The 12651-nt window shown below is 48.1% G+C and overlaps 1 long non-coding RNA gene across 4 annotated transcripts in view; it reads right to left on the bottom strand.

The window, feature by feature from the left end:
• The window catches only part of LRMDA, a 1093708-nt gene extending 1082089 nt beyond the window's left edge, over positions 1-11619 (bottom strand). For 2 of the 4 annotated variants that reach the window (XR_002338559.1, XR_002338560.1), the window contains exons 1-2: positions 11087-11619; positions 5279-5379 (exon numbers count right to left, since the gene is read on the bottom strand). This is a non-coding gene — a long non-coding RNA (leucine rich melanocyte differentiation associated). The remainder of the gene's footprint in view (positions 1-5278; positions 5380-11086) is intronic. The other 2 variants (XR_002338556.1, XR_002338557.1) reach the window with 1 other exon arrangement.

Genomic DNA, 12651 nt, shown 5'->3' with positions numbered 1-12651 from the left:
AGGACCAGGCCGCCCGAGAGAACTCTGCCTTCTCTCCCTCATTGGGATAGGGCAAACCAAAGCTGGAACAACTCATTACCAAGCTCTCTTTGCCTTCAGCAGGTCAAGGAGCCAGCACTGGCTAAGGCATAGGATTCTCTAGATTCATCAGCAAAGTAAAATATGAAAACCAAGTTCAAGGAAGACTTTTGGAACAATGGGTATTCAAATATTTCTGGTAGCAGAAATTGGTATAACCTCTTGAGGGCAATCTGACATCTGTATCAAGGCCCTCTGATAATTCTGTCTCCAGGAACTGGTCCCAAACAACTAAACAGACATTCATCAACGAGTATTACAAGGCTATTTATGAGAAACATTTATAACAGTAAAAATCTGGAAACAATCTAAATGTCCAACAGTAAGAAATAAGAACCCATGAAAAACAAATGCAGTATTTATTGAGATGAGAATATACTTCCAACACCATGTAAGCAATAGCATCATTTAAGAACTACTCAGCCATTATAAATGACTGGAAGACAGTAAAATGTTAACAGTGGTGATTTCTGGGTGGTAAGATCATCAATCAAAACTTTCAAAGAGGGTTTCTGTCATACCTTTCTGTGTTTTCTAAGATTTCTATATCAATCATTGTTTTTATTATTTACAAAACTGTCTTCAAAAATATAAAGTAAAATTTCATGCCAATGTCAACAACAGACTCATGATCATTAATGCATCCAAGTTCAAGGGGCAAAACTTCACTCTTCTTGGGAGTTCCCATCATGGCTCAGTGGTTAACTAATCCGACTAGGAACCATGAGGTTTCGGGTTCGATCCCTAGCCTTGCTCAGTGGGTTAACGATCCAGCATTGCTGTGACCTGTGGTGTAGGTCGCAGATGTGGCTTGGATCCCGCGTTGCTGTGGCTCTGGCGTAGGCCTGTGGCTACAGCTCTGATTTGACCCCTGGCCTGGGAACCTCCATATGCTGCAGGAGCGGCCCAAAAAAAAAAAAAAACAAAAAAAAAACAAAACACTTCACTCTTCTTAGCTGTTACAGAATTACCTCCCTAAACCCTCTATGCCCATGACAGGGTGGATGGTGAGACCCTACCCCTGGGAAAGGTGTCAGGGGAGCTGGTTCCTGAGCAGCATCACTGTAGCTCACCTGGTTCCCATCCAATCCTAACAGGAATAATAATGAGATACAGTCTGAGAGAAGTAAGAAATGAGCAAGTTTAAGGGAGCCAGAAATTTTATTTGGACCTTTGGTCATGCTTCCCTTTCCAACTTCCAACCTGACCCAGGGAACATACTGGGTTCAGGGGCTTTCATCTTTCCCCAGGACAGAGTCATAGAAGCCATACAGCCTTAATTCCCATGACCTTCCACATAGAGAAGTAACCAGTTTACTACTCGACCACTCAACTGAGGCAGAGTCAGATTCACCATTGTTAAGGCAGGAGAGAAGACCCTGAGGTGTGATGGCAAAAAAAATAATAATAATAAAAGTTCAGAGTTTATAAATCCATCACCACCCTCCCCTCCAGCATGAACAGATGGCCATAGAGAGAATCAGCAGAAACATCACTTTCATGAATGAAATGAACAATCAGGATGGTGAATGGCTATGAATTAATATTACAGTAATAAAGAAAGAGGGCCCTATTTTGAATGGTTAACTGAAGCCTGATGCCTACCTTGTAACAGACACCTTGACAAGAAGTAATGCAAATCTGGCCATGTGAGAAATTCTCACGTTAGTGTAGACACAGAATCTCTCGGGAGGATGTAAAAAACCCAAGTTTCCATAGTTAGCAGTGCAGACAAGAACTGGGAGGCTAAAGGACAGACATGTAAAGGCAACTTTCTTTTCACTGGCTGCATGTTTGTTCCTTCTCAAGAGTGTGCCACGTGCACGTATGAGCTGTTTCAAAATGAACCAAAAGAATTCCTTTGAGTTTCCTTCGTGGCTCAGCAGCAACAGATCTGACTAGCATCCATGAGGATGCAGGTTTGGTCCCTGGCCTTGCTCAGTGGGATAAGGATTGAGTGTTGCCGTGAGCTGTGGTATAGATCACAGAAGCGGCTCAGATCTGGCTTTGCTGAGGCGTAGGCCAGTGGCTACAGCTCCGACTTGACCCCTAGCCTAGGAACCTCCATATGCCATGGGTGCAGCTCTAAAAAGACAGAAAGAAAGGAAAGGAAAGAAAGGAAAGAAAGGAAAGAAAGGAAAGAAAGGAAAGAAAGGAAAGAAAGGAAAGAAAGGAAAGAAAGGAAAGAAAGGAAAGAAAGGAAAGAAAGGAAAGAAAGGAAAGAAAGGAAAGAAAGGAAAGAAAGGAAAGAAAGGAAAGAAAGGAAAGAAAGGAAAGAAAGGAAAGAAAGGAAAGAAAGGAAAGAAAGGAAAGAAAGAAAAGAAAGAAAGAAAAAGAATTCCTTGCCTAAAAGCAAATTGTAGTCTAAAGCAAAAACAGACCAATTTTATGACTTACGGGGCCGGCACACTTTCGATCATCGGGTATGGCTCCATTAAGCCAACACCCTGATAAAACTCTTGGGATATGAAAAGGAAGCCCATAGAGATGTTTTAGAAAAAGGTGGGGGGTAATTTTTCTGTATACAACAAAATGAGAAGAATTCTGTTTCTGAGACAGCTTTGGAAAGAAGGTAACATGGAAAGGAGACAAAGAGGCTGGGAAAGAGGGGCACCTGGTCACATGTAGGGCCTGATCCTAATAAGAAGCACAGCCAGGGAGAAATTCTCCAGGGCCAGGGAGTACCCAAAAGCTCTCTGGGAACAATGCTATCCCAGCATCTGCTGCTGCATGCAGTCATCACACCCTCCTCCCCCAGCACACTGTGAACTGGCAGTCAACGTCTGTAATACAAAGTCATGTTGTGCTGGGCTTCAGAGACATGAAGGGAGCGCCCTGAGTGGGGCCAGACCCAGTGCCCAGAGGGAGAACAGCAGACAGAGCACAGACAGAGTTAGGACAGGGAGCTATGGGAAATCCCAGAGCAGAGCAGGGAGATAGGTTCCTCCAAATTCCATAAAAATAGTGAGGAAGGGCTGGGAAGAAACTTTCTACTGAAGGTTAGGTGGAGATCCACAGTATTTCATTTAGATCTGATGATCCCCACAGCCTGGTGGGCTCAGGTCATCTGTCACATTTCATTTGGAAGGCAAGTTTATGATCTTCTGTCTCTTTCCTTCTCTTACCTCCCTTTTTTTTTTTTTTTAAGAGAAATGAGTTAAGGATCTAAATGATCTTTGAATTTTATTCCACCTGAAGGCAAAGACAGAGACAAGTGCCTGAGTAAGCTTCCATCTTCCTCTGACACCAGAGAGAAATAGTGCCACCTCCCCTCGCCCCCCGGGGTTAGGTAAATAAGACCATCTAAGAGAAGCCAGTCCCAACATAACCATGTCAAACCAGCACTGTGTTTCTCTCTTCTGGTCTGGAACTCTGTCCAGTTTAACCAAGTCCTAATATAAACCCTCCCATCAGAACTCGTGGCTCCACGGATCACTCCTGCCCCAGCCCAGGATGCAGGTCACACACTGACCCAACACGGCTAAGAATAGGTTCCTGGCCAGAAGCGGTCACTCCTCCAACTTAACACAGAAAAAGAAAAATGTTAACTTCTCCTCCTCTGAATCTCCACTTTACCAAAAATTTCCGGGCTCCAAGACCTGCCATTTCCCAATAGATCCAGCCCCTCAGAAGAGCCAAGAGCCCCTTCTCACCACTGAACTGTCATCCCACACCCACACGCCTCCTAGAATCCCAGCCCCTTTTCTGCCCAAGGGAGGCAGGACCCAGAGAGCAACAAAGACGGCCGTTTCCTCAGACCCAACAAGCCCAGTCCCATGACCTATGACTGCTGACACCCCTTCACAGGGCCAGCCTTCTCAAAACCACATCCGGGCTCCCGGCAGCAAAGCAGCCACTGCCTGAGCCACAAAGCCCCAGGTCCCCAGAGGCCAGTCACATGGGAAGAATGCCTCTCCGTGCCCACAGAAACACTTTATCTGAGTCTGCACGGGGGAGCTCTTTGAGCAGCACACGTGACTCAGGCACTGTCCTATCGAGGCTGTATATTCTGTCCCCTCCTTGCATAAGGACCCAACACCACCCTTAATTTCTTTAGAGGCAGCGTTTGTTTGGCATCCTCTCATCACTCCATTTCTTGGTGACTTTTCTGTTTCCCCGTCTCCCCAGAAGCATACAAACCCTTGGGAGTCAGGAAGAGAACGCGTGCATTGCCCATACTCTTCCCACGCAAGCCCCTGGAGGCCCCTTCTGTCGGGACGATGCATCCTAGCCTGGCCTTGCGCCTGAGCACCACCAAGAAACTCTGCCGGCTCAGCTTCAACTCACAGTCCCCTCTACCCTCTGGTGCCTTCAAGCACCGAGTTTTGTCCCATCCTCCTCATTCCAGAGGGTCCCGACTCAGAGTGGAGACTCCACAAGGTGGAAGAAGCAAAGCATCAGAGCCCTAGGGTGGGATTCCAGCTCCTCATCTCTCCTTCCACTCTGGTTCCATTCAGAGGACAGGCGGCTTTCAGAGGGACACTTAGGGCCAAGCTCTATGTAGAGGTACCGGTTAGGACAAGCCACCCCACAGATCCCTGTCCATTTATCCCACTGACACGGGCTTTCCCGGCACCTCCTCCTTCCCTCGGCCAGGCCCCCAAGCCCGTTGCAATTCAAAACCTTTTAGGAAGAAAATAACCGTTGTCTCCACTGGGAGAATACAGACCAGCACCCTTACCTTCTGTCAAGACTGGAACAGTTGTTTGAGTTTCCCTCCCATCCACCCCCATGGCAGCAGTGTTTCAATTACTCTGAAATACCATCTGGGAGAAATCAGCATCACAAATATTTAAGGTTCCAATTCATTAAAAGGCAAAGAAAAAAAAAAGAGAGAGAGAAGACGCATGTATGCTACCTGGGAGATGGGGTTACCCAGGAAAGCATTCCTAACACCCCCAAGACACCAGCTGGCTTTATCTCACTCCTTCCCCAAAAGTATTGCCACTTGTCCGCAAGGGCATCAGTGAGAAAAGAACAAGAGGACACCGACGGCCCTCTCATAGGGACACGCGTAAGACAGGATGCTTATGCTTGATGCATCTTCAAGGGCACCAAGAGGGGAGCCGGAGATTCACGTGCAGCAGCGTCAAGGCCTTAGGAGTGCGATGCCACTGGGATGTTTGACTTTGATCTGCAGGCCATTACTGGGTGGACTGGGCCTCCCAGGCCTGGCCTGCGTCTTGTGAAAGTTACATACCTCAGAAGGTTAAAGCTCAGGTCGAGCCTCTTTGCAAAGTGTCCATAGTCCCTGCCGAGGTGCTCTGGAATCTCTCTGCAGTCCTGGCCTATGTAGGACACCTGGAAAAATTAAAGGGAACAGAAATAATGTGGCCAACGGAAATCCCCCAGCTGCTCCCACCCCCGTGTCATTGATCCGATGATTGCTTCCGCAACTTGAAACACACGCCCGCCCTGCGCACACGCCAAGGCCACATTTGTGACTGTTTTCCTGACCAAATCAGTTTTGGGGGCTTCAGGGACGCTGCCAACAGCTCCCCTCTCCTGGTACGTTTAGCATGAGGGGGACTAATCCCCAGCACAATGGAAATTTGACTGAAATTGGCCGGATTCAGATGTCCCAAAAAACCCCCAACGTCAGAGCTCGCTGATATAATCACAGCAATCAGCTGCTCGCTGAGGGGCCTTCCCCACAGCTGCCCCTCTGGCTCTCCACCCCCCACACCTCCACGTCCCCCTCCTCCTGTTTGCACATTACCTCATAAAAGACACGGCAGATGCACTTACCAGCATTCAACCTGCAGGGTGCTAGAACAAATAGGGTTGGACAAGAAAACTTCACCTCACCGCAATCCCATCCTATTACCACCGTGTACACACTGTCCTCCACACTCTGAACAAAGCTGAGTCGAAGGCAACAGGGCAGCGACGGGTGGCCAGAGTTCCCGGGTCCCCATCTCCCAGGGAGCCTTTGGCAATCAGCCTCACTCTGCTTGCAGAGCTGTTCCTTTAGGCATGCTCTTATTTTATTAATATTATTCTTATTTACCTCGTGTGATGCCCAAATATTAAGAGGCTGAACCAAAATCTGATTCCCCAACTTCTGACTGGGACAAGCACTGTGTTTTTGAAACTCAATTTTATGGACAGCACCCTGGAGGCAGGGCTGGCAACTCATTTCAAAACCCATTAGAGAAACCGGTGACTCAGAGTTGGCCAGCAGGTTGCAATGTACGATGCCTTCCTACTCAAGGATCCCACTCTCAACTGCTGGATAGAAATTCAGGCCCATGACGTGGCTACAGGCTTGATCCTCTCACCCTACAAACCCTCTTTCTTCCACACATACCAAGATGTCTTACAATGACAGCAAGATGTCCTGGGGGTTTCTGATTCCTAATTGAGAACAAGAATTAGTGGCCACCTTGCAGCCTCAGACATTAGGTCGTACCATAAGCATCAATAGTATTTGATCACTGTAGAACTACGAAACAAAACAGCACTTTCATATGGCTCAGCCTAAAACATGTCACCCTGCACCCTAGGGACCTCAGTTTTTTAAGTCCTCTCTCAACCCTCGCCTACCCAATGGGGACAAACTGCCAACCACACAATATTCTGTATTCACTCGCCTTCGGTAACTTCATTTCTGGAGGAGAGAAAATGGTGAGAAGGGACAGAAAAATAGCTGACTCCAATAAAAGTTTTGACTCAAGAAGATGAAGGCTAGGAGTGCCCTTTTGGCACAGCACGTTAAGGACCTGCTATTGTCATTGCAGTGGCCTGGGTTGGATCCCTGACCCCAGAATTTCTAAGTGCCACAGGCATAGCCGAAAAAAAGGAAGATGCAGGCTAAAAACTAAAGGGCTCCAAGTTCAATCTATAAATCTCTCCCCTTTCTATGGGAGACCCATCTTTCTTCAAAACAAAGTTCTGTTTCTGAGCAGAGAAGGAGATTATTTACCAAGCAAAGACTGGAGCATCTAGGCACTTTAATCACTCAGAGGTCCAGTCAATCAGCAGCTTCTTCTGTATTTGAAGTTTGCACTGACCCCCAGGCCCACAGTGCACACCTGAAAACCCCTCCCTTTCGCCCAGCAGACACCACCATCACGTACTTATCATTCAAGACCTGCATGATGTACACAGCTGAGCGGCTAAGCTTCGGATGTAGAAATTGAGCTCTTTCCTTATAGACTCACTGAGGACTCAACTTCATAGGGACTGTTTGGCCTAACTCCTCTCATTTTATACAGGGCAATGAAGACTCCAGAGGCCTGCCCAGTAGGAGCCATCTTCTCAGCCACAGAGCCTAGACCATGTCCTGCACCAGGAATAAGAACTTCCGACAACAAGGACATGGAATTTTTACACATCTACACATGGATGTGGATTGTCTAGATCAACAAATGCCACTGGTGCCTCTATCATCGTGTTTTGACTTAAAAATGAGTCTTCCAAGCTCAAAGGTCTACAACTACCTCCAGACACCACGTAGAAGGCCTGGTGAGAGTGTCAGAGCTTAGGGAAGGAGAGGGGCCGTTGTCCCCCCCGCCTCTTCTTCTATAGGATTCCACTTCTAAGCAATCCAACACCAGGAAGAGCTATCGCCATGAGGCCTTTGGATCATTCTCAACATGTCTGATGAGACTTATCAGCTGTTTTATTCCACAGTTGTAACAGCACAATATCCCGGGAGAACTCAACAAAGCACAATTTGCTCCTATTCCATGAAAATGCAGACCAAGTCTCCAAAACAAAGTAGGAACCCAGCTTGACCAGCCCTCTGCCTGCTTGGGCCACCCTCATAAACTGGACGCTTTTTGAGATGAGTTAAGTCAACCACGTTGAAGGGTTCAAATCAGCTGGAAAAGGCTTAACCATAGCACACAGCCACTGCCAGGCACTACCACCCACACACCCCGAGAAGAGAAACTTGTTTGAGAAGTTCTCCTGAGTGGATGGCATTACCTCTCAGGATGGCAGAAAACTTCTTGGAGCACTGGACCACCTAACCTAAAATAGGAAGCCAGAAGAGTCAGACCAAAAATAGTCTGCCTCTTCAGCAAACAAGAGAAGGGATGTCAAGATTAATAGATCATAAATGGCACCAAAGAGCCCAGCCAAAAGGAGGAATCACTGCATTTCATCAATTATCCTGATTTTGAGTGAGCTGAAGAACAAAGTTTTGTACTTTTTAGTTTGCCCACCTTATAGAATATGTATCCCCAAGACTTATACCCTGCGTGAAATTATAAGGGACACCATTATCAGGGAAATGGAAACACAGCAATCTTAAGACCCCCGCAGAGAGAAAAACAAAAATGTATTGGGAGGATCCCCACACATACATACACCCAGCCGCTCTGAGCAAAAGCTGCAGAATATTACCAAACTGCAGGACATTGAGGGTTTTCTTTGCAGTTGGGATGGTCTGGCTCCTGGACTTTTCTGGGGAGGTGGGGGTTGTCAGTAGTCAAACTGAGAAGTTATTTTAGGATGCCTGACCCCAGCCAGGAGTTGGAGAATCCTTGGTTTCAGATTTGCAGGAGTAGGAGCTCTGTCAGAGTAGAAACAGCCCTGGACACGAGTTTGGGTTCCTGTGCTGTGGCTTACTAGTTGTGTTATCTTGGATGGGTCACAATCTCATGGAGGCTGTTTCCTCTTCCATAAACTAGTTAAACACTAACTACTTCCAAAGGTGTTAATAGTTTAACTACTAACATTTATTAAAAACCTACCACCTGGCTCTTAACTAGTCAATCCTTTTTAAACAGTGCCGTGAGTCACAGAGTATCCTAATTTTACTTACATTACAGGAATGAAGTAAATTAACATACTTAAAATACACTGCCCTGTCCTTGGTACCTAGTGGCCACTGGGTAAATCATCAATCAGATCCATATCCCTATGAAAAGTTTGTTATTCCAATGTCTCTTGGGTACAAGCTTTCAGTGTCCAAATTCCACACCTGCATTTGTGTCTGCAATTTTATTAATGCCATTACTTTGTTATAAGCTAGTGGAAAAAGGAAGATGGAAGAAATAATGCTCAATATAAATGATGCACTCAAGCCAAGGGAAGGCCAAATGGAGTCAGATCCAGGTTGAAAAGATTTTACAAAACCAAGTAGAGGGAGGACCACAGCATCCTCAAGCATGTGGCGTTATTGGTCTGTGCAACTCCTAATAACCAAGGAGAGGGCGGTCGGCCTACAGTGGTGTTGAAAGTAGTAACCGAGCTTCAGCAAAACATCACCATCTCATTAAATTGTTTATTTAAGTTTTACTGGTGTTAGGGTTTGTCTTTGCACTTAAGCCTTCCCTTTATTTGGGGTTTATAGATCTCTAAGTATGAGAGATTGATCTGGTTTTATGCTTGTATAGTTAAGCAATATTAAAATAAACACAATAACACTATGGACACATGGAAAATGGACTTTTTTACCCCTTTAAGAAAAAAATCCAAAGTTTGAGAAGTGCCATGCGATACTGCATTTAAGGTGCTATATCTTATAAAGGCTGAGTGGGGCAGAATGCTAAAATGACCCTGACCCCAGGGCCACCACTCAGTCACTGACCTAGGAAGTTTAGAATATGAACACTAATGACCCAAGGGCATTCCCCCTGCGCACCTGCTGGCTCAGCTCCTACCCTGGCAGCTCCATCTGTTTAAAATAGTCCCCAAGGGCCCCAAATGCCCCACCCACAGGTCAGTGAACCCCTAGGCTGTTTGGGATGGGCTAAAAGCAGAGGGCACAGAAAAAAAAATCAAGTTTGAAAAATGGGGGGAGAGAAAAGAAAAAAAGGCATAGGACAGTTCTCAGCCCCCCCACAGCCAAGTCTTCCATGAAGTGAGCAGCAGCTATCCCTAAAGACTGGTGGGTCCGAAATGCAGAGACCCACGTTCTGGAGGCATGGGGACACCTCTCGGGCAAAGGTCCTCTCCTTCAGCCCCTCCCCAGGCAGCCTTGATAACTCCCAGAAGCCCCTTCTTCCTGCCAGTTAAAAAGGCCCATCATTTTGAACCTCTTTCCCAGGCTGGTACCTTCCTGACCTGCTTGATTCTGAACTCTAAGGGAGAATCATTCCCTAAGCCCAAAGTAATCTCAAAATCTAACTGTGCCTGACACTACCTGTCTTAGGCAATCCAAGAGGAGCACTACAAAACTTCATATCCATTTCTCTGGGGTGTGCAGGGAAAGGTGGAAAGGAGAAGGGCAGGCTTCATCAGAGTTAAAAGAGGACACCTGGCTTTTCCAGCAGGTAAAAGGCACCAGGTCCCAGCATGGCTGAGTCCATCCCTCCAGCAGTGACAAAAAACACCTGAGGCTTCACTACAGGGCTGACAGTAAATGAGGCTGGGTGTCTATCACCCGGGGGTTGAAACTAGGGTGTTACCATTCCCCACAGACACCTGTTACAAGAAATCAAGTGTTGAAATAAAACTGCTGAACTATCAACCACCTTTGATAAGGAGCGCCTTTGGTTAGGAGACAGAGCAAGTCTGCAGTGGAACACCCCCCACCCTAGCTCCTGCAAGAATGCATCGTGATTTTCACTTGTCTCTCTTAGGTACCTTCCACCATTTAAAAAAAAAAAAATTATATTTTACAACTGTATTGGTGTAAACTTAAACATGGTAAAAACGTTTATTTCACCAAAACATTTTTTTCCTTCTACTTATGAATGAAATGAAAACTTTGTGAGCCCCCAAAAGTGCTGCAGACTGTGGGCACTGCGCTAAGCCTGATGGAGAGGTCCCGGGCTGGCTGGTGGTCAGTGAGCTCCAGGGTTGGAAAGGATCGTGGCAACTTGGGGGCGGGGGGTGGGTGGGGGGTAAATACTCCTCCTCCCACGGCCAGAGAGGGTGCCAAACCCAAAACTGGGTCTGTCCTCAGCAAACTCGGGCAGGCCGGGGCACAAACCGACTCTGCACCCGCAGACGCAGCCCCCTGCGGCCGAGCAGGGAGCCCCATCTAATTTCCGGACGCCCCTCGAACGGACTGTGCCCAGGCGGGGGGCGGTGTGACCCCCGGCAGACTTACTTGAGTTCCACTGACCACAAGCCCAGCCATGGCGACGGGGCGGACTCGCGGTACCGAGGGCGGAGCGCGGAGCAGGAGCGCGGAGGCGGCAGCGGCAGGCAGGCAGGCAGTTCGCGCCGGCCTTTTAGTTCCGTACTGGGCGGTCAGCTGACCCGGCGGAAGCCCAAGGCGCGGGCCTGGCCTGGAACCTCGGCTCAGCTGTGCGCCCGCCGCCGCCCTGGGCCCGGCCTAGCTCAGGTGCGCCGCAGTCACCGCACCGCGCGCCGCAACAGGTGCCCTTTAGCGTCCTCGCCCGACCTGCTGGAGGGACCTCCGGGCTTCCCCGTGCCCCGTTCCTGGGCCTCCCCAGACCCTATCGCCCAAAATGGGTCAGAGCAACTGGATTAGCGGCCCCATCTCCATGCCGAGAGCCCTGCCGCTTTGATGGGGCTGCACTCGGGGCTGGGGGAGTAGGGAGGTCTCCCTTCGGGAGCTCCCCATCGGAGCCGTTAGCCAGGGTTATGGAGAGGCAGGACTTTCCTCTATGTCACAATCCGGATTACATAACTGTCCTCAGCTACAGGGAGGAGGGACGTCTTGGCGGGAACTCCTCTGCCCGACTTTGAGAGGAAGGGAGGAATTGAGTGATTGAAAAGACACCCGATGGGGTAGAGTTTTCATTTACATGGGGAGCAGGAGGAAAATCAGTTTTTCTGTAAATAAAGTGCTGGCTCAACAAACAGCATCCCATTTGCCTGGAATAAATCCTGGGAAGAAGAGCCGAATGATGTCCCCAGATGTCAGGGATCCCTTCTCACTTCTCACAGGTAAATGTTCTATGTGGGGCTCAAAGTCATCCATAGGGTCAGATCTCCAAGTGAGTGGTGGCCACTGCAGCCTCCTAGCTGGATGAAGTTAAGCCCAGACAGCCGGTAAATGGAAGTGCAGGCCTGTCCTCAATTAAAAGGACATTAATTTTCTCTGTGCCTATTTTTGCCGTCATGCCTCCATCCCCCACACTACAACTGCTATTACCAGATACCAATTCAATGTCACATTATCACCTGTCCCTTATTGCAGCTAAGAACCAGCCCAGCCTTAACTGGCCTCTCCAGCCCTTCATACCAGTGGGTATAGGCACCATTCAAATAGAGAAGGAAAAACTTGAGTCCCGATGGCGCCAGACTCCAGGTCTCACAGGCATTACAGGTGCCCCCACTCAGTAGACCTCTGATAATTGTAGCTCCCCATCTCCATCAAGGGGGTGTTCACAGGGATTTTCATTTTTCCATGTGTCTAAACAGCACTTAGCAAGCCCTGGCTGTGCAGCTGATGGTGATGATTATGACGGTGGTTCAGCATTTTGTGGGTACCACGGTTATCTCTCAGGCCTGTTGCCAATGCATCGTAACATGAAGCCTTAGTGTCAGCATCCTGATGAGCGGGGTTAACCTCTAGAGGGCTGACCCGCATGCCCTTCTCTCTGCTGGAAGGAGCGGACACAGCAAAGTGGAGCTGTAAGAACACAGACTTGGCTGTGTTTACTTTGGGGGATTCCAGGAAATGCTGCAACAAAAGGCCCCACA

Source organism: Sus scrofa, chromosome 14 (assembly GCF_000003025.6).
Source record: "Sus scrofa isolate TJ Tabasco breed Duroc chromosome 14, Sscrofa11.1, whole genome shotgun sequence".
Classification (NCBI taxonomy): Eukaryota; Metazoa; Chordata; class Mammalia; order Artiodactyla; family Suidae; genus Sus; species Sus scrofa.
Note: the sequence above shows the minus strand (reverse complement) of the source record. Positions and strands in the feature narration are given on the sequence as shown.